Source organism: Salmo salar, chromosome ssa15 (assembly GCF_905237065.1).
Source record: "Salmo salar chromosome ssa15, Ssal_v3.1, whole genome shotgun sequence".
Lineage (NCBI taxonomy): Eukaryota > Metazoa > Chordata > Actinopteri > Salmoniformes > Salmonidae > Salmo > Salmo salar.
In genome coordinates this window covers 61,298,303-61,326,031 of record NC_059456.1, presented here as the reverse complement: position 1 = coordinate 61,326,031, position 27,729 = coordinate 61,298,303, and the positions used below count along the sequence as shown (strand labels likewise).

Below are 27,729 nucleotides of genomic sequence, written 5' to 3'. Positions count from 1 at the left end.
TATTTACTAAATACCTAACTAATCACACAGAATTACATATACACAGAATGAATCATACATTGATGGACCTGGTGAACGGAGCCGATATAGCGGCTGGGGTTTGAGGGAAAGAGCGGGAAGACTGAGTAACAAAGGGAGAAGCTATGCTATCGTAGATACAGTATCTAAATTACCACCCATTTGAAAAAGGAGAATGCAATAAATATTTACTCTGAGCTGCGCTTCAGGAGATTGGTCGTAGATCGTAGCCCGGATTGTCCAGCATGGGTCTCTGGTCCTCTGAAGACTGTCTAGTGGTGAACTGGAGCGTGGTAGAATGGATACTCTGTCCTTCCTCTCCTAGCCCACGTTTACAGCTGCGGTTGCTAACGCAATGGCTAGGAGGTATCAATACTTTAGTGAATAAGAGTTCAAAGTTCATACCAAGTTGCCATACTTTTAAGCTCATGCTATATTCTGGCTGGTATAGTCGAAATGTATCCTTCGGTGTGTAGGTCCTCACCTTCACGTTGAGATTCGATGCTAATATCGTTAGGTTCTTGTCGTTCAACCAGAGCTCACGCTGAGGTTGGCTTAGTTCTGCAGGTGATCTTTGTCCTTTCAACGCGGGGACCGCAAGTCCTCACGTCCTTGGAACAGCTTATTATCTGAGCCCTTTTAACGTAGGACTGTCACCCTAACGCCCTGGGAACAGAAAGTTACATTTTCATCAAGGGCTTTATATAGGAGGGGAGAGAAGGGCGTGTTTCATAGTTTATAACCAATGTCTGTTCACATGGGCAGGGCCACTGAGTTGAGCATAGTTCACTCATGAAACACCAATTCACTAATTTGGAAGCTGAAATTACATTTAATCTTTTCACAAATAGTTTCATATTTCAACATTTAAATTGCACAATAATTTCCTGTGAATCTGATAACTAGAATGTGTAGACTTTCCACGATACAGTTTATGTTGTCCTATCATCAGTAATAATGTCTCAGACGCCAACTGATCTGGCATCATATTCATTTAGTACCAACGCATATTTTCAGCTGGTTGGATTACAGAAATATGGTTCCGTTCCCATCTTTTGATGTCACCAGACTCTCTCTCAATGTTAACCAAGGGATTTTCAATAGTCACATCGGTAGAGTAGAGAGAGGAAAAAAGGGAAAGGCATTTATGGGGGTCATAAACCTCCCCCACTCAGGCCAAAGTCATGACAACCTACTCATTCAAGGGTTGTTCTTTATTTTTACTAATTTCTACATTGTAGAATAATAGTGCAGACATCAAAACTATGACATAGCACATATGGAATCATGTAGTAACCAAAAAAGTGTGCAAAGCTGTCATCAAGGCAAAGGTGGCTATTTGAAGAATCTTAAATATAAAATATATTTTGATTTGTTTAACACTGTTTTGGTTACTACATGATTCCATATGTGCTATTTCATAGTTTTGATGTATTCACTATTATTCAACAATGTAGAAAATAGTAAAAATAAAGAAAAACCCTTGAATGAGTAGGTGTTCTAAAACTTTTGACCGGTAGTGTATATACAGTGCACATTCGGAAAGTATTCAAAACCCTTCACTTTTTCCACATTGTGTTACGTTACAACCTTATTCTAAAATTGATTGAATAGTTTATTACCCTCATCAATCTGCACACAATACCCCATAATGACAAAGCAAGAACATGTTTTAGATTTTTTTTCAAATGTATTAAAAATGGTAAAATTCACATAAGTATTCAGACCCTTTACTCAGTACTTTGTTGAAGCATCTTTGGCAGCAATTACAGCCTCGAGTCTTCTTGGGTATGACACTACAACCTTGTCACCTGTATTTGGGGAGTTTCTCCCATTCTTCTCTGCAGATCCTCTCAAGCTCTGTCAGTTTGGATGGGGAGTGTCGCTGCACAGCTAATTTCAGGTGTCTCCAGAGATGTTCAATCAGGTTTAAGTCTGGGCTCTGGCTGGGCCACTCAAAGACATTCAGAGACTTGTCCCCAAGCCACTCCTGCGTTGTCTTGGCTGTGTGCTTAGGTTTGTTGTCCCATTGGAAGGTGAACCTTCACCCCAGTCTGAGGTCCTGAGCACTCTGGAGCAGGTTTTCATCCAGGATATCTCTGTATTTCGCTCCGTTCACCTTTCCCTTGATCCTGACTGGTCTCCCAGTCCCTGCCGTTGAAAAACATCTCCACTGTATGATGCTACCACCACCATGCTTCATCGTAGGGATGGTGCCATGTTTCCTCCAGACGTGACATTTGGCATTCAGGCCAAAGAGTTCAATCTTTCTTTCATCAGACCAGAGAATCTTGTTTCTCGTAGTCTGAGAGCCCTTTAGGTGCCTTTAGGTAAACTCCAAGTGGGCTGTCATGTGCCTTTTACTGAGGAGTGGCTTCCGTCTGGCCGCTCTACCATAAAGGCCTGATTGGTGGAGTTCTGCAGAGATGGATATCCTTCTGGAATGTTCTCTCAACTCCGCAGAGGAACTCTGGAGCTCTGTCAGAGTGAACATCGGGTTCTTGGTCACCTCCCTGACCAAGGTCCTTCTCCTCGATTGCTCAATTTGGCCGGGCGGCCAGCTCCAGGTAGAGTCTTGGTGGTACCAAACTTCTTCCATTTAAGAATGATGGAGGCCACACTTCAATGCTGCAGAAATGTTTTGGTACCCTTCCCCAGTTCTGTGCCTCGACACAATCCTGTCTCCGAGTTCTACAGATAATTCCTTCGACCTCATGGCTTTGTTTTTGCTCTGACAACTGTGGGAACCTATATAGACAGGTGTGTGCCTTTCCAAATCATGTCCAATCAATTCAATTTAGCACAGGTGGACTCCATTCAAGTTGTAGAAACATCTCAATGATGATCAATAGAAACAGGATGCACCGGAGCTCAGTTTCGAGTCTCATAGCAAAGGGTTTGAATACTAAGGTATTTCTGTTTTTTTATACATTTGCAAACATTGCTAAAAACCTGTTTTCACTTTGTCCTTGTTGTGTGTAGATTGATGAGGATTTTTATTTATTTAATACATTTTAGAATAAGGCTGTAAAGTAACAAAATGTGGAAAGAGTGAAGGGGTCTGAATACTTTCCGAATGCACTGTATGCTGCATGGTGCGTCTATAGATTATTGATGATTTGAGAAAGTCGCACAAAAACCTTGTGCTCTGTTCCTTGCCTCAGGCTGCACAGCTGTTCTTTCGTCAAATGATCATATTTTCACCCATCAGACTATTCTCAATTTAATCTAGTCTTTACTAATATGTAAAATTAGTTTCTATTTAGAATGGCCCACTTATCAAATGTGCAGGGTCAGGGGGAAAAAGACATGTCATCTGTATGCACTGGAATAGCGAATGGAGGCTGCGTGCTTTGTGTGCTTAATATGTGCAGCTGAGAAATAAAATAAGAACACTTATTTCACTCCATGCATCAACCACTGTTTGAGGAGCATGCTCTCACTGCCCGACAGGTGATATTCTGCCCAAACTCTGTATACCATTGGCTCTCCAATCTTGTTCCTGCAGCTACCCAGTGCTTAATTTGGGAAACCAAGTGAAATATGTTCCGGAACACCACAACGAAACATATTTCAACTAAACTGTTGACAGCCCGTCTGCGTGCTCGAGAAAGGAACAAAGGAGAGAGAGGAGGAGATGGAAATGCATGGTGGTGAGATATTCTGTATAGCTAAAGGTAATGTGTCACCCAATTAATTATGAAAATATAAAATTACATGTTACTAGGCTATTCCAAATCAAATTCTGCAATTGTAGGCTAGCTGTAAACCACCCTGCACAATCAATGAAGCAACATCATTGCCTAGGGCTATACATTCTCTCCCACTCATGGATAGAGTTTTTGGAAAATAGCATAAAGTAACCAGTCCATCCAGTATGCATAATAATACAGTCCACACTCAAAGGCTAGAACAATTATGTACCAAAGACATCTTAAATCAGTTTTGTTTAATGTTTTTCTGCCATGCGTAATGTGCGGTAGGACATGCATTGTGTAATGGCAAAATCATAATTTGAATTCAGTTTTATTGGCTTGGGCTCATAAGCCTATGCATCAGTTCTAATATGTGTACGGGTTATTTGAATGAATCGTCAGCTTAGAAAGCGCTGTCCATTTCCTTGTATTAGGCTTTGAAACAACATACACAACCATGTTTTACACTCAGTTTCAACCTGCTGTTGAACTTCTTTCTTCAAATTGATCATCACAGTGAGTTGAGTTTTAAAAGTATGATAGACCTACTGTTTTGATGATAAGTGTTTGATGTGATTTTTGATTGCATTTGCATTGTTGTCAGAGTGGTTAGAGTGACCATAGAGCCCTGAGTACCAGGCCATTAGGACCTGATGGTAGTTCACAAGTTGGGTACTACCAAAGCATGTCCAGGGTTCATAAAGGAGATTACCATGACTCAACGGTCACATGGAATTTTACTGCGGTCGTGACTCATGACTGCCGGTGTGGCTATAATATGGTCACGGCAACAGCTGTAGTCCTCACACAGCCTGCCACAGCCGCAGAGGGCCTACAAACATGTGTGTGTAGCATGTGTTTGTGTGTTCCAAAGAGAGAGACGGGGAAAGAGAAAAAGAGGCAGAGAGAGTATGTGTTCATTAAAACAGGTCACATTCACATAGATAGCAAGTGCATCCAGGCATTTATTCTTCCTGTCCTGTGGGGATCCAACCTTACACCTGAGAGAAGGAACCAATGATGCAGAGAGAAGGGGGTGTTCATACTAGATTGTTAAATAACAAGATCTTACCTAACTGAATGTGTATTGATTAATGCAACAGTCATGCCGTAGAGTTACATTTCTGGGTGTCAGGTCTGCTCCCTGTTCCACCTCCACTGAGCTCTTGTTGTTGTTGTTGTGTGTTTCAGAGCCAGATTGCCAGGAGCAGGAGATTTTCCTGTGGCGGAAGGATACAGGATTTGGGTTCCGCATCCTTGGAGGAAATGAGCCCGGGGAGCCGGTGAGTATCTCTCCACCATGTCCCTTCTCTGTCACTGTTTAGTTTAGATGTGCCAAGGAAAAGCAAAGGGATTCTAAGGGGACATTTTCATATTGAATCACTCCCCTTGCAACACACCATTCACTTATACACGACTGATGATTAAACATTCCCCATGCCTGGTAATTTCATCACATGTTAAACACTAAACATAGTTATGAATGCGTGTTAATGAATGCGTGTTAAAAGGGCAGCTATAGTACTGAACCCTCAATGGTCAATTACAGCTTCATCATGGTATGTTTCCTGTCAGAGTCCCTGCCTTAGGGCTTTCTTTGTTAAGCTTCAAACACACACACACTTTCACAACACTCATTCTCTGTCAGATCACACTCACACTGTGATGCTCAACCAACTGCCAAGAACTGGCAGCCTCTTAGTCGTCTTTCTCTCTTCCATCTGCATCACTTGTTCTTTCCCCAGTCTCTCCCTATAATATGGAGCAGTAGAAATGTACAGTCTGCTGTCTGTCTGACTGTGAGAGATGACTGGTAGGTCTAGATGAGGTAGGTCTGCATGCTGGTCTCAGGAGGTTCATTTAGACAGCTTATTAGGGAAAGTAAGGGCCTTACCCAGAAGCCTTTGGTTCTGTGCCATGTGTTTTTAAGGGACATGAAGAGAGATAAAGAAAAGTAGAGAAAGGCAGCGAGAGAGAGAAAAAATAATGAAGAGAAAGAGCGAAAGATGAGAGTGAGAAATAGAAATGCTGTAGGCAGCAAGCCTACCACAGAGGAATTAGCAGTTGTTATTTGTGCCAAGGATGCTCCGTGGTACACCCTGTACTAAATTTCCTACAGACACACAGACACACACACACTCACCACCGCCACACACCAGCCCTATCCATTCTACAGCCTCAAAAGACTACAATGCCGCTCTAGGCTTAGCTTCAGTTACGACTAACATGGAACCTGTCATGGAACAAGGGTTTTATTTAACTGTGCTGTATTGAACTTGAACTACAAGTGAATTACAGGGATAATGTATTTGTAATACGTTTTGTAGATCTACATTGGGCACATAGTGAAGTACGGTGCAGCAGATGAGGACGGACGCCTGCGTTCGGGGGATGAGCTCATCTGTGTGGACGGCACGGCGGTGGTGGGGAAGTCTCACCAGCTGGTGGTGCAGCTGATGCAGCAGGCCGCCAAGCAGGGCCACGTCAACCTCACCGTCCGACGCAAGAGCTCTGGATACGGAGGTGAGGACAGGTCACAGAGACTACACAGGCATATGCACACTCACCCACACACTCAACAACAGCGGCTGCCTACACTACCCACACAAGCCTGGGTTCTGGATGAGACCTAGTGCTAGTGGCTCATTTAACTATTACTAGCCCATGCCAAATGTTTGATTGTTGTTTGTATATTTGCTGAAAACCTTTTTTGTATTGCCCGTCCTCCTTCATCCCCCCTCCTTCCCCATCTCTTCCTCAGTTTCGAAAGGGGAGGGTGACGTGCCCCCGTCCCCTGCCTCGTCCCACCACAGCAGCACCCAGGCCCCCTCCCTGACGGAGGGCAAGCGGACCCCCCAGGGCAGCCAGAACTCCCTCAACACGGTCAGCTCCGGCAGTGGCTCCACCAGTGGCATCGGCAGTGGGGGAGGAGGTGGCTCCGGCAGTGCTGTGGTTACCGCAGCCCTGCAGCCCTATGACGTGGAGATCCAACGTGGAGAGAACGAGGGCTTCGGATTCGTCATTGTGTCATCTGTCTCTAGGCCTGATGCTGGGACTACGTTCGGTGAGTGGGGTAGGCAATACTACACTAGGCTGGGTTATGGTGAGCTGGGCTTTGCTACTACCAGCGTGGGCTATGATGGGTTAAGTTTTCTGTTCTCAGGTTGGTCTGAGAACCAGTTTTCATTTGCTATGGGTTGAACTGGGTTAAACTGGGGAATAATCTGGTAAAATATCCTGTAATCTGAGCAAAGCCTGATTCTTCTACTTGACTTTACTGTGGTCGTTAATCTACAGTATTAACAATCTTTTCTGAAAACCAACCCTTTAAGGGTTAACTTACGCTTGAAAAGCATATATTAATAAACAGCCTCTTGAAAAGATCTGAGGTGATTGAGTCGTAGCTAAGCCTAATAACTACAGAACACTCCCCCTGATGTTGTCCAGACAGCCCATTTCCTTGTGTTATCAAAAGTCCCTCTCAAAGTTTACAAAGTGAGACAGAGAAATAGTGATGCCCCAGTGCGTGAAACAACCTGAGTCTGCCAAGCAGCACACTAGTAAACACACAACTCTAACAGTGCATCAACACCGCCCGCCACTCAGCAACACAATTGATGTCATTTCTTGGGGGTGGAATTACAATATTTTGACAGTCACTCCTCATTGTATCCTCATTCCCACCTTCTTTATGAATAGCAGGGGAGTAATTTCTGATGGGAGTGGACTTAATGGTACAGCTCGAGGTCACAAACTCCATAACCATGAGCTTAGGGAAACAGAAATCTCTTTATGTGACCAGTTGCATTCACCGCCGGGGATGACTGGCTGGCTGGTGCTTTATCAAAAACACTATCAACACCGATTCAGAGGCAGACTTAATACGTGGCCGGTTCTAGGTGATTCACTCAGAATGTCATTTAAGTTCCACTGAGCACATTCTATAGCTGTCTGTACTGTTTATCTATGAAGGCAAAATTGTGAAATTGTCGCCACTTAATCTCTTGGGGCTAGGTGGGACGCTAGCGTGCCACCCGTGGTGCACTCCATCAACAGCAGGTGCATTTCAAGAGCGGCAAATTTGAATCCAAATAAATGTCAAAATTCAAATTTTTCAAAAATACAGCTATTTTACACCATTTGAAAGATAAACATCTCCTTAATCTAACCACGTTTTACGATTTCAAAAAGGTTTTACGGCGAAAGCATAAATTTAGAGTATGTTAGGACAGTACATTTACAAGAGTTGTGTGTAATGTTTTGTCAAGTCAAAGACAGGGTCACCAAAACCATAAAACCAGCTAAAATGATGCACTAACCTTTTACAATCTCCATCAGATGACACTCCTAGGACATTATGTTAGACAATGCATGCATTTTTAGTTCTATCAAGTTCATATTTATATCCAAAAACAGCGTTTTACTATGGCATTGATGTTGAGGAAATCGTTTCCCTCCAATAACCGGCAGTCAAGTCAGCGTAACAAATTAAATAATTAAAATTAGAAAACATTGGTAAAATATTATATTGTCATTTAAAGAATTATAGATTTACATCTCTTGAACGCAATCAACTTGCCAGATTTAAAAATAACCTTACTGGGAAATCACACTTTGCAATAATCTGAGCACTGCGCCCAGAAAAATACGCGTTGCGATACAGACTAGACGTCATGTTGGGGAGATCTAAAATCGAAAATACTATGTAAATAATCCATTACCTTTGATTCTCTTCATCAGATGTCACTTCCAGGTATCACAGGTCCATAACGAATGTAGTTTTGTTCAAAAAAGCTCATCATTTATGTCCAAAAATCTCCGTCTCGTTAGCACATGATGTAAGCCAGCCGGACTTCTCGTCATGAACGAGGGGAAAAAATATATTTCCGTTCGTTCAAACATGTCAAACGTTGTATAGCATAAATCATTAGGGCCTTTTTTAACCAGAACATGAATAATATTCAAGGTGGACGAATGCATACTCTTTTATAACGTATTGGAACGAGGGTACCCAACATGAACTCGCGCGCCAGGTGTCTAATGGGACATCATCGTTCCATGGCTCTTGTTCGGTCAGATCTCCCTCCAGAAGACTCAAAACACTTTGTAAAGGCTGGTGACATCTAGTGGAAGCAATAGGAAGTGCCAAAATATTCCTAAACCCCTGTGTTTTTCAATGGGATAGGTTTAAAGTCAATACAACACATCAGGTATCCACTTCCTGTCAGAAAATGTCTCAGGGTTTTGCCTGCCAAATGAGTTCTGTTATACTCACAGACACCATTCAAACAGTTTTGGAAACTTTAGAGTGTTTTCTATCCATATATAATAAGTATATGCATATTCTAGTTACTGGGTAGGATTAGTAACCAGATTAAATCGGGTAAAAAAAATTTATCCAGACGTGCAAATGCTGCCCCCTAGACCCAACAGGTTAAGGTCACTCAGCCGTCAAAGAGGGATTTTAAGCCAATGTGAGTAAGACCTTTAAACAGGTTAACATTCACAAGGCCGCAGGCCCAGACGGATTACCAGGTTGTGTACTCAGAGCATGCGTTGACCATCTGGCAAGTGTCTTCACTGACATTTTCAACCTCTCCCTGACCCAGTCTAATACCACATTTCAAGCAGACTACCATAGTCCCTGTGCCCAAGAACGCCAAGGTAACATGCCTAAATGACTTCGGGTCCGCAGCACTCACATCTGTAGCCATGAAATGCTTTGAAAGGCTGAAATGCTTTGAAAGGATGGCTGTGGCGGATGAATCAGAATTAGTTGGGTAACATAGATGTTTTACTTGCATAATATGCTTATGTGAGATACTTGTCATATGTGAATGTATCTGTTAAACCATGTGAAGGGATGGCGTGATTAATGGGGAACCAATTACTTGTCTTCACAATGTCTGTGCGCAAGTCACTCCCTCCTTTGGCATTGGGGGAAGGTGTATGGCAGTGTCTGGGACCATTGTATGTCCATTCTTAGATCTTGCACTTATCCTGGGATAGTGTATGACCTAGAGGCTCACTCCCCTCAGTGAGCTTGTCCAGGAGTGGAGTCAAGAGGGAGTTTACTTGAGATGGGAGTATCTAGAGTTGTCAATTGATTTATGTCATTGGATGAGCTAATGGTTCTGTTCTATACCGTACCAGGGAGAGACAGTTCCAGTTTGGGGTAGGAGGACCAGACACTGGTCTATACAATGAACACTGTTGACACAGCAGTTGCTGTCTGCTATGTTTTATAGATATCTTTCATACAAAACTTGACCTTGTGACCCATTCTATGTATCTGTGGTTCGTCATGTACGTTGAAGGGGTGTATCTTGGCAATAAAAGACATTTGTACTTTTGTGTAGTCACTTTTCAATGGTGCATTAGAGATAGCGCATCAATGAAAGTCAAGTGCTTTTGCAAAAGCATCTTAATTATTAAAGATGTAGTTTTAAGTATAACTGACTGGTGTGTGAAGTTTGTAACTCTCCTCATTTGGTAATGCAGAAATTAGCCACCACATGGCTCACATCCCAGAAATCCTGGACCCACTCCAATTTGCATACTGCCCCAGCAGATCCACAGATGATGCAATCTATATTGCTTTTCATACTGCCCTTTCCCACCTGGACAAAAGGAACACCAATGTGAGAATGCTGTTTATTGACTACAGCTCAGCCTTTAACACCATAGTGCTCTCCAAACTCATAATTTAGCTAAGGACCCTGGGACTGAACACCTCCCTCTGTATCCTGGACTTCCTGACGGGCCGCCCCCAGGTGGTGAGGGTAGGCAACAACACATCCGCCACGCTGACCAACAACACTGGGGGCTGTCAAGGCTTTGTGCTTAGTCCACTCCTGTACTCCCTGTTCACCCATGACTACAGGGCCATGCACTGGACTCTAACCCCGCAATCACACATACTACACTGACACACACACACACACACACACACACACACACACACACACACACACACACACACACACACACACACACACACACACACACACACACACACATTCCTTCACATACGCACACACACACACACACACACACACATTCCTTCACATATGCTGCTGCTACTCTCTGTTTATTATCTATGCATAGTCACTTTACCCTTACTTACATGTACAGTACCAGTCAAAAGTTTGGACACACCTACTCTTTCAAGGGTTTTTCTTTATTTTTACTATTTTATACATTGTAGAATAATAGTGAAGACATCAACGCTATGAAATAGTGAGGACCGTCACAGGAAAGGAAGACCTAGAGTTACCTCTGCTGCAGAGGATAGGTTCATTACAGTTACCAACCTCAGAAATTGCAGCCCAAATAAATGCTTCACAGAGTTCAAGTAACAGACACATCTCAACATCAACTGTTCAAAGGAGACTGCGTTAATCAGGCCTTCATGGTCGAATTGCTGCAAAGAAACCACTACTAAAGGACACCAATAAGAAGAAGAGACTTGCTTGGGCCAAGAAACATGACCAATAGACATTAGACCAGTGAAAATCTGTCCTTTGATGTGAGATTTTTGGTTCTAACCACCGTGTCTTTGTGAGACGCAGAGTAGGTGAATGGTTCATCTTCGCATGTGTGGTTCCCACCGTGAAGCATGGAGGTGATTCCATGATTCCACTATGTGTTATTTCATAGTTTTGATGTATTCACTATTATTCTACAATGTCGAAAATAATAAAAATAAAGAAAAACCTTTGAATGAGTAGGTGTCCAAACTTTTGACTGGTACTGTATATATTACTTCAATTACCTAGATTAACCCGTTGCACATTGACTCGGTACCGGTACCTCTTGTATCTAGCCTCGTTATTGTTATTTTATTGTGTTACTATTTTTCCTTTAGTTTATTTACTTTTTTAAACTCTGCGTTGTTGGTTAAGGACTCGTAAGTAAGCATTTCACTCTAAGTTCTACATCTTATATTTGGCGCATGTGAAAAGTACAATTTGATTTAATTTGATTTAAATGTCGTCCTCTGAACAAATTTAGTATCAACTTCCCTCTGATGAGTTTGCAGCACCAATATTGCTCCGAGGTCTCCTTACACAGCCTGCCTGATGACCAGGAAGATGTAGCATGGTGTAAAACATGCCATATGGCCTGGTTACTATCAAATGTATGTTTTGTTAGCTACTGTGCAGTACAATGGACCCAGTTCCATTGATCCTGTGGGCTATAGTTGAAGCCTGTCACGTCCTGGCCAGTATAAGGGTTAATTGGTATTGTAGTTTGGTCAGGACGTGGCAGAGGGTATTCGTTTTATGTGGTTCGGGGTGGTGTGTTTGTTGAAGGGGCATTTGATTTAAGTATTCCGGGGTTTTGGGGTACTGTTTGATTTTCATGTATTCTATGTTTAGTCTAGTGTGTCTGTTTCTATGTTTGGTTAATTGGGGTTGGGACTCTCAGTTGAAGGCAGGTGTTGTCTATTTGCCTTTGATTGAGAGTCCCATATATTAGGGTGTGTTTGTGTTTGTCATTTGTGGGAGATTGTTCTGTGTTAGCCTTGTGCCTTGCCAGACTGTCAGTGGATCGGTCGTTCTCTTGTTTGTTGTTTTTGTGTTCGTTTTGATTTAAATAAATGTTCAAAATGAACAAACACAGTCCTGCTGCATTTTGGTCCTCCTTCACCGACGATACCCGTGACAAAGCCCCATTAAATAGAAGGTAGAAGTAAAGGTTGTTTACGTATCATTTATACAAGCAGGAGATATCCCACTGAGACTTGATGTCTTTCTATATGAGTGACCTGAATGTGCTCATCGGCACTGTCTGCAGCTGGATCCTCAGACTCAGTGACACTTCTGTCTCAACTGTCTCTGGTTGTGACTCAAATTAAACCATATATTCTCCATGTAGCGCACTTCTTCTGGCCAGACCCCTATATTCTCCATGTAGCGCACTTCTTCTGGCCAGACCCCTATATTCTCCATGTAGCACACTACTTCTGGCCAGACCCCTATATTCTCCATGCAGTGCACTACTAATGGCCAGACCCCTATATTCTCCATGCAGTGCACTACTTCTGGCCAGACCCCTATGTTCCCCATGTAGTGCACTGCTTCTGACATTTGAGAGTTTCTTCCAGTCTCATTGTGGGGATGGGATGAATTAATGTGCTGATGGGGATGTTTCTTTACCAGATCTCCCCCTCCGCTAGTGGCCGTCCAACATAGAGAGAGACATGAGAGGGAATATTGATGGAGGGAAATAGTGCACGTCCATACGTTTGTGATCAGTCTATGGATTCTTCTTTTGCCTGAGAGGGTCATAGATGTTTGGGTATTGTGACGGACAAAGAGCTTTGCACTGGCTTTATCCCTCTCCCATACATCATACTATGCAAACCCCTTTTCTCCCTCCAGCCCATCCCACCATTGTGAGCTGCTGTGCTCTGGTGTTGTGATTAGCAGATTGGGTATTAAATCCTGGGTATTTGTCACACCCAGTAATGTCCCATATCTCATTATTTGGATAGAGTGGCAGGACACAAGTGCAGTTTTTATTCAAGAAGAAGGGAGGGGAGCTTGAAGCGCAAGGTGATGTGATAAATATGGATGTGGGAGGGAGGGAGGGAGGGAGGGAGGGAAGGGAAGGGAAGGAGAGGAGAGTGAAAGCTCCCTAGTGTCTGTTCAGAGCTGCTCTGTAAACAAGATGTGCTGTATTGAACGCTGTCACTCAGCTTGTACAGCTTGTATTGCTTTGCTTGCGTAGCACGCAGTATGCAAACAGTCTGTCTGTAGCCTCTCTGATAAAGTGTGCATTCTCTCTTGACATAAGTGAGGAGCCTGAGATTTCTGAGTATCAATCTTTAGGAATACATCTCATTTTCTGAGCCGTTCCAAGGGTCAGAAACCAAATGACACGTCCAGCATCTAACCACTCCACTGTGGCACAGGCTGCATCCTCCCCAGTGATCCCTGGTGCTGAGGGGAAGGGGAAGACAGTCGTAAGGCTGTGTCAAGGCCATTGATAGCCTGCCGAGCAGGGGCCACAAAGGACCCTGACCAGTTCCAAGTGACTTATGTCCCATTGATTAACACATCAGGGGAGCAGAGGATGACAGCAGAGACAAAAACAGAGCCCATGAATTCCTTAATGACCACACAATACAAGTCTGTCCACCACTAGGGATGTAAGCTGTGTTCTGGATGCATACACCGTGATTGCACCATGTTTCCAGTGCCACGGTTGGCTGGTTCTTGGGTCGTCCTCTCTGAGTGAATGGCCTATGGTGATTTGGATGATTAACCTCTTAGGGCTAGGGGGCAGTATTTACACCGCCGGATAAAAAACGTACCCGATTTAATCTGGTTACGACTCCTACCCAGTAACTAGAATATGCATATAATTATTAGATATGGATAGAAAACACCCTAAAGTTTCTAAAACTGTTTGAATGGTGTCTGTGAGTATAACAGAACTCATATGGCAGGCAAAAACCTGAGAGATTCCTTTACAGGAAGTGGCCTGTCTGACCATTTATTGGCTTTCTTTGACATCTCTTTCCAAAACAAAGGATCTCTGCGGTAACGTGACACTTCCCACGGCTCCCATAGGCTCTCAGAGCCCGGGAAAAAGCTGAATGTCGTCATTCCAGCCCCAGGCTGAAACACATTATCGCCTTTGTCAAGTGGCCGCTCAGGGGACAGTGGGCTTAGGCGCGTGCACTGGTCGCCCCCGTCTTTCTTTTTTTTCCTCTATTTACCGAAATGCAGATTCCCGGTCGGAAAATTATCGCTTTTTTACGAGATAAATTGCATAAAAATTGATTTTAAACAGCGGTTGACATGCTTCGAAGTACGGTAATGGAATATTTAGAATTTTTTTGTCACGAATTGCGCCATGCTCGTAACCCTGATTTACCATTTCGGATAGTGTCTAGAACGCACGAACAAATCGCCGCTGTTTGGATATAACGATGGATTATTTGGGACCAAACCAACATTTGTTATTGAAGTAGAAGTCCTGGGAGTGCATTCTGACGAAGAACACCAAAGGTAATAACATTTTTGTTATAGTAAATCTGATTTTGGTGAAGGCGAAAACTTGCTGGGTGTCTAAATAGCTATTCCGTGATGGCTGGGCTATGTACTTAGCTTTTTGGTGAAAGCACATTTTGCAATATTCTATTTTAAAATCGGACATATCGAGTGCATAGAGGAGTTCTGTATCTATAATTCTTAAAATGATTGTTATGCTTTTTGTGAACGTTTATCGTGAGTAATTTAGTAAATTGTTAGTAAATTCCCCGGAAGTTTGCGGGGGGTATGCTAGTTCTGAACGTCACATGCTAATGTAAAAAGCTGTTTTTTGATATAAATATGAACTTGATTGAAGAAAACATGCATGTATTGTATAACATAATGTCCTAGGGTTGTCATCTGATGAAGATCATCAAAGGTTAGTGCTGCATTTAGCTGTGGTTTGGGTTTATGTGACATTATATGCTAGCTTAAAAATGGGTGTCTGATTATTTCTGGCTGGGTACTCTGCTGACATAATCTAATGTTTTGCTTTCGTTGTAAAGCCTTTTTGAAATTGGACAGTGTGGTTAGATTAACGAGAGTCTTGTCTTTAAATAGCTGTAAAATAGTCATATGTTTGAGAAATTGAAGTAATAGCATTTCTAAGGTATTTGAAAATCGCGCCACAGGATTCAACTGGCTGTTACGTAGGTGGGACGATTTGGTGCCACCTAGCCCAGAGAGGTTAAAAACCTCTTTGGGCTAGATGTGCCGCTAGCGACCCACCTCGACAACATCCGGTGAAATTGCAGAGCGAAATTGCAGAGAAATTGCAGAGCGAAATACAAAATACAAAAATCGTAATATTAAACATTCATGAAAATACAAGTGTCATACATCATTTAAAAGCTTAACTTCATGTTAATCCAGCCGCTTTGTCAGATTTCAAAAAGGCTTTACGGCGAAGGCATACAATGCTATTATCTGAGGACAGCGCCCCGCGTACAATAGCATTAAAAACATTTTTCAAACCAGCAGAGGCGTCACAAAAGTCAGAAATGCCGATAAAATAAATCACTTACCTTTGAAGAAATTCCTCTGTTTGCAATCCCAAGGGTCCCAGCTACACAACAAATGGTCGTTTTGTTCAATAAAGTCCTTCTTTATAACCCAAAAAAGTCAGTTTAGTTGGCGTGCTTGATTCAGTAATCCACCTGTTCCACTCATTCAAAATGCATACAAAGGAATCCCAAAAGTTTACAATAAACTTCGTCCAAACAAGTCAAACAACGTTTCTAATCAATCCTCAGGTACCCTAATATGTTAAAAAAAACGATCAAATTTAAGACAGAGAATAGTGTGTTCAATACCGGAGATAAATAACGAAGTGCACGCCTTCATCCACGCGCGCCACAACACTACAGTCAAAATGAGAGCCACCTTGAAAAACTACAAATTCTAGGTAATTTTTCAAAAACCAAGCCTGAAACCCTTTCTAAAGACTGTTGACATCCAGTGGGAGCCATAGGAACTGCAATCTGGGAGGATTTCCTTTGATTTTCCCATAGACAGGCATTTCAATGGGTGGTCACCTCAACAACAAAAAAGATTCTGGATGGATTCTCGTCGGGTTTTTGCCTGCCATATCAGTTCTGTTATACTCAGACATTTTTCAACAGTTTTAGAAACTTCAGAGTTTTTTCTGTCCAATACTACCAATTATATGCATATCCCAGCTTCTGGGCCTGAGTAACAGGCAGTTTACTTTGGGCATGTCAGTCATCCAAACTTCCGAATACTGCCCCCTATCCCTAAGAAGTTTTTAACCCTTTGCCTTCTTTTCTCTCTTTTTTCCTTCTCTTTCTTTTCTCATAATCAAATTACGTAATCAATAACCAAATCACACAAACACACACACTACACATTAACATCAAAGCTGGAAATGCATGTGTGGCCATGCCCCACAAAATAGGGCGCATCATCGAGGGGAGCCCTGCGGACCGCTGTGGGAAGCTGAAGGTGGGCGATCGCATCTTGTCCGTCAACGGCTGCTCCATTACCAACAAGTCCCACTCGGACATCGTCAACCTGATCAAGGAGGCCGGGAACACAGTGTCTCTGAGGATCATTCCTGGTGATGGTAAGACTTTGTGGCTTTCTGTTTTATAATGCAGTAGGGAGGTGACTTATTCATAGTTCTAGTGGGAGTCAATGGGCATCACTGCTCTGCGCTGGCAGAAGATTTCTATCAACCTGGGGAGCTATCTAGCGCTATGAGAGGCCATGCTCCCTGCCCTGGCTTCAAACTGGGAGAGGGTTGGGACTGTGAATGAGTAGGGAGGTGATGCCACTAGATATGTATCTCTAGTCAGTTTTACCTTTCCCCCTTTTATGGTTAAGGTTAGAATTTGGGGAGGGCAAGCTGATAAGTATGTGTGTGTTGATTGTAGTACAGTGTATGATAGGCAGACTGATAATGTCATTTGGATGTACTGCAGTCTGCCAGTTTGGTAATAGCTGCCATTTTGAAATGAAGAGATTATCAACTCAGTGAAATGTGTTTTCTGTGTAATCACTGCTTCCTGTCAGTGTTAATCTCCTCGGTCTGGATGGAACAAGGTGGCAGGAAATGCATACGTAATACTGGTTATGGCAGGAACAGGCTGTGACAGGAAATTGGCTCTATCCCCATGAGTAGGAATGTGTTGAGTTGTGCCATGTCCCAGAACAACAATACAGCCAGCCCCTAGAATGACCAATGAGAGGTGTGTGTGTGTGTGTGTGTGTGTGTGTGTGTGTGTGTGTGTGTGTGTGTGTGTGTGTGTGTGTGTGTGTGTGTGTGTGTGTGTGTGTGTGTGTGTGTGTGTGTGTGTGTGTGTGTGTGTGTGTGTGTGTGTGTGTGTGTGTGCGCGCGCACGCTAGGTTTGCTGCTCTGCCTCTAAAGGGCTCTCCAGAAAAGCTGGTAAAATGTAGCTTCATTAAGATGGGAGGAGAGCCAGGAGCACACACAAAGGAGGAGAGAATGCAAAACCAGTCATTAAACAAAGCATGGCAGTTTGTTTTAACAACCACAATGATAGCATCTATTTATAGCCTACTGTTTCTCTAATGGTAGAACAACTCTAGATAGAACCCATGCAGCCACAACCTTCCCCAACTAGACTGTGTAATTTTGTGTGGATATATTTGTTGTTGAACCGTTCAGGTTGTGTCAGGCAGGCAGGGCTGTCAGGGTAGCGAGGGAGAGAGGGATAAATGAGTCAGGCTGGTGCTCTTGCTAACTTCAGGCAGAACCCCATTCCATCTATAAGTAACCAATGTATATGATGTGGACTGCCGTGTTGTGGCTTGTGGTGCAGCACAATTATATTTGCAAGAAAGGAAGGACAATTACCCCTGGAATTTAAAGAAAAACAGAACGATGGAAGCAGAGACGCTTGTTTTGATTTGATGTTCCTGTGTAGAGTGGAACTGGTGTTGTCTGTGTCTGTGAGCAAAATGGTAGATGCCAACATTGTAGGCAATTAGCATCAGGTTGAACAGAGCAGCCTTGAGGTAAGACTGTGTTTTCTGGAGAGCAAAACTCTTGTATGGAAATGTGCTGTCAAAGACGGCAGTCCTGACCAAGACCCAGTTACGGCTCAAAACACATTGTTTAGCAGAAGAGCGATTTTAGAGCATCTAACAGCAGACGCATTTGTTTTTTCTCTAAGATAGGAGCCATCTTACCAGAATCCATGTATTACTCATAGATTAGAGGTTATGACCCCTACCCACAATCCTCTACTGTGTTTCCACAGAGTCCTCCAACGCGTCTCTGTTGACCAACGCTGAGAAGATTGCCACCATCACCACCACGCACACACCCCAAACTGCCACGGAGCCTCGGTTAGTTTCTATGAAGATCTCAATCAATAAACAGGCTTTTGATGAAATAAAATGTATAATATGATCAATTGCATGAAAGATGACTTCTATATGAATATGATTTATTTTCATATCTGTGTGTTCATATGAATGATTACATTTTCCAGGAACAACTCAAAGTCGAAACAGGCTCCTCCTCCACCTCCTCCAACACAAGCTCAGCCCTCACAGGTACAGTAAAGACAGACATGTTCTATCGGTCTGTTTCAATCAATCACCAAAGAAGGAAGCAATCAGTAAATCATTACTTCACAAGAACACACCGTACAGCTTCAGTCTGAGATAAACATTTTCATTCAAAGCATCAAAGCAATCAATCAATTAATCAGTTAATCAATTAAAGAGGGCGGAAGAGTGACAGTACCACAGCCAAACTTTTGATGAGTGCAGTAAGTCTGTGTCCAACCATTGCAGTGCCCTTTTTCCGTGCTCTGCCCAGGCAGCAATAATTATTCATTGGTTCCAGGGTATTGTACCGCCAGTTACTTTTGTGTGGTCCTTTGTACCTCTGTTGGTAGAGCTTGTAACGCCAGGGTTATGGTTTCAATCCCTGTAAAAATGTATGTACGCATGACTGTAAGTTGCTTTGGATAAAAGTGTCTGCTAAATGGCTTATATTATTATGTGAGTTTTAGCTGGATGTGACTTGATTAGTCCTGAATTTAGTACTCACTTCATGACACCCCTGTTGGCCCGTGAGTTGTGCGTATTTGCACATCTGCTCTGTAAATATGTACTTTTCTTTCTTTCTGTCTCTCACTCTCTCAGGATGCCGAGTTCTACTCTGTGGATCTGGAGCGGGACAGTAAAGGCTTTGGGTTCAGCCTGAGAGGAGGACGGGAGTACAACATGGACCTATATGTGTTGAGGCTGGCTGAGGATGGGGCGGCTGTCAGGAATGGCAAGATGAGGGTATGCTCCATGAAAAAAACATAACAATTGGAGGCCTGTCACTCTGTTGTACTTGGATTATAATATTTCTGTCAAATAGACAGTTCAGCTCGCCTGGGATCCATTATCTGGTTGTCTCAATAAATCTCCTCCCTCCTCTCTCTCTGCACACAAAGGTGGGAGATGAGATCCTGGAGATCAACGGCGAGAGCACAAAGAACATGAAGCACGCACGGGCCATCGAGCTGATCAAGAATGGTGGCCGGAGGGCACATCTGGTCCTCAAGAGGGGCGATGGATCTGTACCTGAATATGGTGGGTGGAGATGTGATGTGATACAGATTCCCGCCATACTATGACTAACACTACTGACTCTGACTGCTGACTAACACTAAAGGCCCCACACACAGGACGGACACTGTAGTCTGCAGTTTCTTGTTGCTGTGAGCAAATCACATTTTATTTGTCACACGCGCCGAATGCAACATTACCGTGAAACGCTTACTTACAAGCCCTTAACCAACAATGCAGTTCAAGAAATAGAGTTAAGAAAATATTTACTAAATAAACGAAAGAAAAAAAATGTAACACAAGATATTTACATAACAATATTGAGGCTATATACAAGGGGTACCGGTACCGAGTCAATGTGTGGGGGTACAGGTTAGTCGAGGTCATTTGTAAAGTGACAATGCATAGATGTAAATAGTTTGGGTGGCCATTTGATTAATTGTTCAGCTTGGGGGTAGAAGCTGTTAAGGAGCCTTTTGGTCCTAGACTTGGTGCTCCGGTATTGGTTGCAATGCGGTAGGAGAGAGAACAGTCTATGACTTGGGTGACTGGAGTCTGACAATTCTTTGGGCCTTCCTCTGACACCGCCTAGTATATAGTTCCTGGATGTCAGGAAGCTTGGCCCCAGTGATGTAATGGGCCATATGCATTACCCTCTGTAGCGCCTTACGGTCAGATGCAGAGCAGTTGCCAGACCAGGTGGTGATGCAACCGGTCAGGATGCTCTCGATGGTGCAGCTGTAGAACTTTTTGAGGATCTGGGGACCCATGCCTCTCCTGAGGGGGAAAATGTGTTGTCTTGTTGTGTTTGGACCAGGATAGTTCACTGGTGATGTGGACACCAAGGAACATGAAACTCTCAACCTTTATTGGCCATAGTATGTAATGTTCCTCTTTCTGTATAAATCAAGTCTTATTGTCCAAATACTGTATGTTCTGCTCACTCTAATCTGGGATTGTTTCTCCTTATTTCTGCCAAGAAGGTCAAAGGATTCCACTCAGCCGTCAATTTGATAGGTTTTCCTTTTCTGTGCCTGAAAGAAAAACTTGTCAACTGAACCAACTACATGTATTTCTCATATCTCCATTGAGGATCTAAGTCCTCTGTTTTCTCTATTTTTGTTTATTTCTTTTCTGTCTCTTTCCTCCCCACTTTTCTCTGGGTTCTTCCTCCTCCCTCCAGCGATGATGGCTCCTCATCTCGCTGTTGGTACTATGAGAAATGACAAGATGGGAGAGCCCTGTTTCTACCTAATGGGCCAAAATCAGACCACGGTTTGTAGCCAAGTCTGTTCCAACCCAACCTCCTAACTGTTTACCCTCCACCTCAACATCTCTCACCTACTTAATCCATCTCCCCCTACCATCCCCCCCCCCACTACCTGCACCTCCCTGGGTATGTGTTTGATGCTGTGTGGCCTGGCTCACTCCTCAACCTGCACTGTGCTTTCATGACCCATGTGAACCCATTCACACTGAATGCACTGCTTCTCCTCCTCCCGCCTCTGGAAGGATTCATATCACTGCTCGCCTCCTGCTGCTACCATAACAACCACTAATTGGGCAGAGTCATGGGCAGAATGCTCTCCAGTTTTTTGTTTTCTCCTCTCTCAGGCTCTTTGTTTTTCTGCAGTTCCCATTCCCAAACGATGATAATCAACTTGTTTATCATTTTTATTTTAATGTCATAGCTGCTTGTTGTGTCATTGATAACACCAGCCCTCCACTTGCAATGTTTTGCACTTGTTGTGTTGCTGCCACCTACATGTACCAATCCAATGCTCTCATTGAAAATATACTGTAGCAATTGTTTACTTTGATGTAATTTAGTTTGAGGATCAAAGTAAGTCATTTGTGTACAAATTTGAATATTTAATATCACCCTTTTCCCCCAGTATATTTATTGTCCTAATTTGCAAACAAGTCACTGTTTATGGAAGTACATGGCAGTACATGGTTTCATAAAAAAGGCTGTATTGACTAAATACAGATATAAGAAATATTTGTATTGATACAAGCAATTTGTGGGAATTGTCTTAGCTACCAAGCTTATATTATTTAGTTAGTTTAAACTCCATCCAGTCTGAGAATGTCTCTCATGTTCTTCCTTTGTTTTCATACAGACTCCAGCCATGACGGGCACTCTCCCACACCCGGGGCACAAAACTCTCCGGAAGTGAGAACCCTGCCACCAAACAGCCGATATCACACCTCATCGGAGTCCAGTTATCCACCAGACTTTCACAAACCATCACGCCACAAGGATGCTGCGCAGGGCCGAGACAGGGACAGGATGGAGTACCAGGGCCGGCACTTTAACCCCCACCACCATCACACCTGGAACAACAACCACAGCCATACCATCCCCATCCAACACTACCCTGAAAACAGCGGCGGCAACAATAAGAAGAGCCGGGGCCGCAAAGTCAACAAGTCAGAGTCAGAGAGCGGCATTTCAAAACTCTTAAAGACTCTGCGTAAGGACAGCTCTGGGAAGAGGGCTGCAGCTGCAGCGGCAGCTAAAGAACGAGAGCGGGAGCTCTCCGCTAGTAGCAGTACTCTAGACCCGAGGTACAGTCGACCACGCCGTGGCTCCCTCGACCGTTCGCCCACTCGTAAACATAACGCCTCCCCTGACCGACGGCGGGCCAAGTCCATGGACCGCAGGGCAGAGCGAGCACACCGAGACAGCACACCCGAGAAGGAGAACGAGGACGGAGGTTTCCTCAGTCATGCGGCTACTCCTGAACAACCACTCTACGACCGCAGGCTCCTGAGGGAACCACAGACCCCGGGCCGAGCCTACTTAGAGGCCAACACCCCAGAGCGCCTGAACAAAAGGGTTTCCTCCCTGTCTCTTTCCAGGGGGTGGACTCCCGGCAGAGGCAGCCTGAAGAACGGCAACCTCCTGAGGGACTCGCCGGTTGAGACGAGGGAGGAAAGGTATGGGATGAACGGAACGCCAGAGAGAAGAGATTCGTCTCCAGACAGCAGCTATAGCAGGGAGGAGCTGAACTACTACAGTACACTGAAGAACAATGCCTCCACTCACAACCACGCAGGCTACAACAACGCAGGACACTGCAACAACGCAGCAGGACACAACAACGCAGCAGGACACAACAACGCAGTAGGTCGCGCCCAGAACCAGTTCCCCGAGCCTATGAGAAGGCTTTACAAAGAGAGCCCCAAGGACCTCAGCATCTGAGTGGACAGAGCCTGGACCCTGGCCTCTCACCCCTCAACCTGTGTAGGCCACAGTACATACACTGGACTTGGACTTCTGAGGAGATTAACTCGTGATTTATCCAATCGCCTGGTTGATTGATTCATTGATTTGACTACTTGTGATCCGGGACAGAGATTCATACCACAGCAGGAATACAATCATTTTTTGTTGTTCATACTGTATGTTTTGTTTCTGTTCTCATTATTTTGAGCATAACTGCAGTTGTTAATACTGTAGTGAAGGTATGTGTATGTGCCTATCACATCACAAATGGTGATTTAGCTTTTTTTGGGCATCTCTGTTTGAAACCTCAGAAGGAACACATACAGTCGCTAGTGAAACTCTACACACCCCTTGCAGTCTTCACATTTTGCTGCCTTAAAATGTAATAAAAATATTTATTAATTTAGATTGTTAGAACAATTATCTACAAAACCTACTCCACATTTTCAAAGTGAAAGAAAAATTATAGAACACCCCCCCCCCCCAAAAAAAGAAATTATTGATTGCGGCAGGTTTTTTTACTCTTAGCGCAACGTATATCCATTGTTTTTGTCAAAATTGCTCAAGCTCAGTAAATGTGGTTGGGAATCATTGATGGCCAGCAATATTTCAGTCTTGTCTCGGATTTTCAAGCAAATTTAAGTCAGGACTGAGACTGGACAACTCACACTTTACACCTTTTCAAAAGCCCTCCTGGCTGGTCTTTGGTATTAAAATGTGTGTAAATGTCCCGCTGACAAATAAAACTTTGTCCCAGGGTTAGGTTTTCCTTTCATGTTTTTTTTATCCTGACAAACTCCCCAATCCCTGCCGGTGACAAGCCTACCCATTACATGATGCTGCCACCACAATACTTGAAAATACAGAGGATTTTCCTCTGTGTTGCATTAGGTTTGATTCAAACCAGCAGTTTTTATTTAGTCCAAAAAGTTAAATAATTTGCTGTTTTGTCTAGCAGTATTATTTAACAGCCTTGTTGCAAACATAATTGATGATTTGGCGTGGATGTTTTAACACAGGTTTCCTTCTTTTCACTTCATCATACAGGCCACTAATGTGGAGTGAATGCAATGTTGTTGATCCTCTGTATTTTCAAGTATTGCGGTGGCAGCGTCACGTATTGGGTATGCTTGTCACCGACAGGAAATGGGGTTGTCAGGATAAAAAATATACATGAAAGGAGCAAAGCACAGGTAAAAAGTCAGAGAAAAGTCCGCCGTAGTCTTCTGAAAACCAAGAGTTAATTAATGCTAGACACACCAGAATGGCTTTCCAAGAGGTGTTGAGTGATCCAGTCTTAGTCCTGACTTAAATATTCTTTAAAATCAGAGACAAAGTTTGAATATTGCTTTCCAGCAATGATTCCCAACAAAATTTACTGAGCTTGAGCAATTTTGACAAAAACAATGGAGCTTTGTTGCCCTAAGAGTTGGTAAAATCTTATTCAAAATTATTCCCTTTTTATGTTTTATAATATTTCTTTCACTTAAAAAATGTTTAGTAGGTTGTGTAGATCTATAGAAAAGAAAATCCAATGTAATCCCTTTTTAGATACAAATGTTAAGTTAGCAAAATGTGAAGACTGCCAGGGGTGTTTAGACTTTCACTAGGGACTGTATGTGTTCCCTCTGAGGTTTCAAACATGCTCCTTACTGTGGTAACTGGTACTTCATGGTGGGCTTGTTTTTAATATGTGTTTTGATGTCATTTTCCACCTCAGAATTGCTTTACAAAGCAAACTATAGCACAAGATGTTGGTAGTAGTGACATTTTATGGACAACTGCAGTGTACATACCTAAGTGAATATCATACAGAGAAAAGGCAAACTCAAATTTTTATAACCAATAGTAATTTTAGAAATAATATATTTGAAATCATCCTTTTTGCATTTGTCTAGCTATTTAATTTCAATTGGCACATACCACAACGAAGCTTGGTAAAAGCTTAAAGGACCAAGTTATATGCCCCATAACCTGAAAATAAGAATAATTGTTATCCCTGCTGGATTTGCTGTAGAATCGCCAAAGAGGGAAACTAACATCCATCTCCTCTTCTCTCAGTCGGAGGTGTCTGAGTAGACTGCCTGTGGTGGAAATAAAATTAAACAAAGTGTTGGATTCTCATTCAGAGGAAAGTAGAAGCAACATGTTAACTGACTGGATGGAGCCTGTAACATGAAGCCTGCTTCAGTTATAAGCAACATGGAGAGGTTGACTAAGAGAGGTCAAGTCAAATGGTTTGAAAGTAACCACAGTCCTAGAATGAATTGATCCTATTTACCGATGTAGACGTGAGGAAAGCTAAACCACATCTGATTGGCTTGAAGATTCAATAGAAAATATTGATCAACGGCCCACTGATCCCATACAGGTGATATGGGAGTAATTCCTTTCTTCCTCTCCCTGTCCAAGGAAATGAGGTGATGATGTAATTATGTAAGGGAAGCTGTTGTGATGGTAACATATGGAAAGTTCTGGTACAGAAGTATCTGCCCTTCTGAGCCATGCTTTCACATCACTGGAGTATGACTGCTGCTTTAACCGTGTTTTTCTGTATATTCTCTGTTTTATGTTTCATAAAACATCTAAAACGATATAGGAAAAACTACAACCAATGCATTCTTTTATCAAAGTTTTTTCCACGGTACTGTAAAAAAATTGCAAAGAAGAGCAAAAAAAATTGACATTTAAAGAAGAAGATAACCTGCCGGCCAACACCTGTACAGAATTTTACTATGTAACTAATAGGAACCTGTCAAGGAATAACTTGCTGCCTTTTTCTTGTACAAAAGAGAAATTTATGAGAAACCTCTGCAGTGAGGAATGTGATATTGTGTTTATATTTCTGAAATGGACCTGATGATTCATGGGAAATATGTTAATGTACTCTGAATCAGGTATGTAAAGACATTCTAAAAATGGATGACTGTATTTGGTCAATTAGAAGCTGTTTGTTGGTTTGAATATCTCTTGATGGTTAGCCTGCCTTTGTATTATAAAGCACTTGTATGCAGTCTGTGTTCTTTAAGCATTATTTCTTGCAATGTGCTCCAGACATAATGCTATATCTGTGTTGATAAAAGCAGTACATGCATATGGGCCAATCTTTTTTATAAAACACTATGCATATATAAATACAACATTGTTCATAGCTTTATTTGACCCATGAAGCTATACATAACATTAGTTTAAGTACAAGTAGATGTGGACTTATCCAGTAAAGCTTCTTTCCTTGAGAGGGATCACAATGTATATGTAGCTATCAAAAGAAGTCTGTGAATGCTATTTTTATTATCAAATAAAGTTTTCCATACAAATTCAAAATAATTTTTTTCTACAGTGGCTTGCAATTATATTCCCAGGAGATTCCTATTGACATGATCTACATTTTAGATTCCCTTTGGAGTGCAGGATTTACAGATTGATTTATTATTCACCAAGGTACCTCAGTATATGTAAATGCAATGCTTTAGTAACAGAATATCTGCAAAAAATACATAAAGTGTCTATCTGACATTTCAAATTTGTCTGACTAGCAGAGGTTTCGGTAGATAAAACAGGAATAACTGTATATTAATTCACATCAATATCTTCTTGTTACCCGTTGACAGAATAATTCAGTATGTACATCACGGAAGTGAAATTAATCTACTTGTTAATAATGGACAAGGTACTGGGATGGAATGTCAGGAAACTGCTACTACACTAGCACATACTGTATGGATATCCACAGCTGTTAACAAGCAACCCTGAGGCAGCCTTTCAGCTACATTATGCTACTATATCATCCTTTGGTCTTTTTGTTTTTCAATGCAAGTATCGAAAAGCATAGCAACATCTATTACTTTAAACTTGAGAGGGGTCTTCTTCTTATCATACAAGCCATATCAGAAACCTAGCCTACACTGGGGACAAATTCAGGCTGAGGCTGTAATGATAGCACAACAGTCTACTCTTTACGCTGTCTCTGTTAATTCCCTATATAGAGCACTACTTGTCTCTGGTCAAAAGTGGTAGTGCCCTATTATGTAGAATAAATAGGGTGTCGTCCGGATTAGGGGAGGGTTTGACTTGGCTCATTGTGCTCTAGCGATTCCTTGTGGCGGGCCGGGCGCCCGCAGGCTGACTTCGGTCGTCAGTTGAACGGTGTTTCCTCCAAAACATTGAGGGTTAAGCGGGAGGGTGTTAAGAAGCACTGTTTGGCGGGTCATGTTTCGGAGGACGCATGACTCGCCCTTCGCCTCTCCCGAGCCTGTTGGGGAGTTGCAGCGATGAGACAAGATAGTAAATGTATATCACGAAATTGGGGAGAAAAAGGGGGTAAATTTTTTTTATTATTATAAAAAGAGTTAAAAAAATATGAAAATAATAAGGTCGCTACTTAGCATGTAAATTAACTTTGAATAGACATGCAGGCATTTTAATATTACTCCATAGTGATCCATACCATAGCTAATGAAGGGGGAAAAAAACCTTCAAGATATGTGGAAGCACGCACAGAACTGAGCCTTCACAGCATACTGCATGACTCACTCATAGCTTAACTGCTGATTTATGAATGTGTTTTTCTACCATCTAGATGAAAAAAGCATTTTGGATCAAATAAAATTGTATTCATCACGTACACAGTTTACCGCAGGTATAAAAGATGCAGAGAAATGCTGTGTGCTAGCTCCCACAACACTGC

The 27,729-nt window shown here is 42.6% G+C and overlaps 1 pseudogene; it reads left to right on the top strand.

Annotated features, from left to right (window-relative positions):
* Positions 1-23,522, top strand: part of LOC106571865 (membrane-associated guanylate kinase, WW and PDZ domain-containing protein 1-like) — a 237,494-nt pseudogene extending 213,972 nt beyond the window's left edge.
* Positions 23,523-27,729: the final 4,207 nt, after the last annotated feature.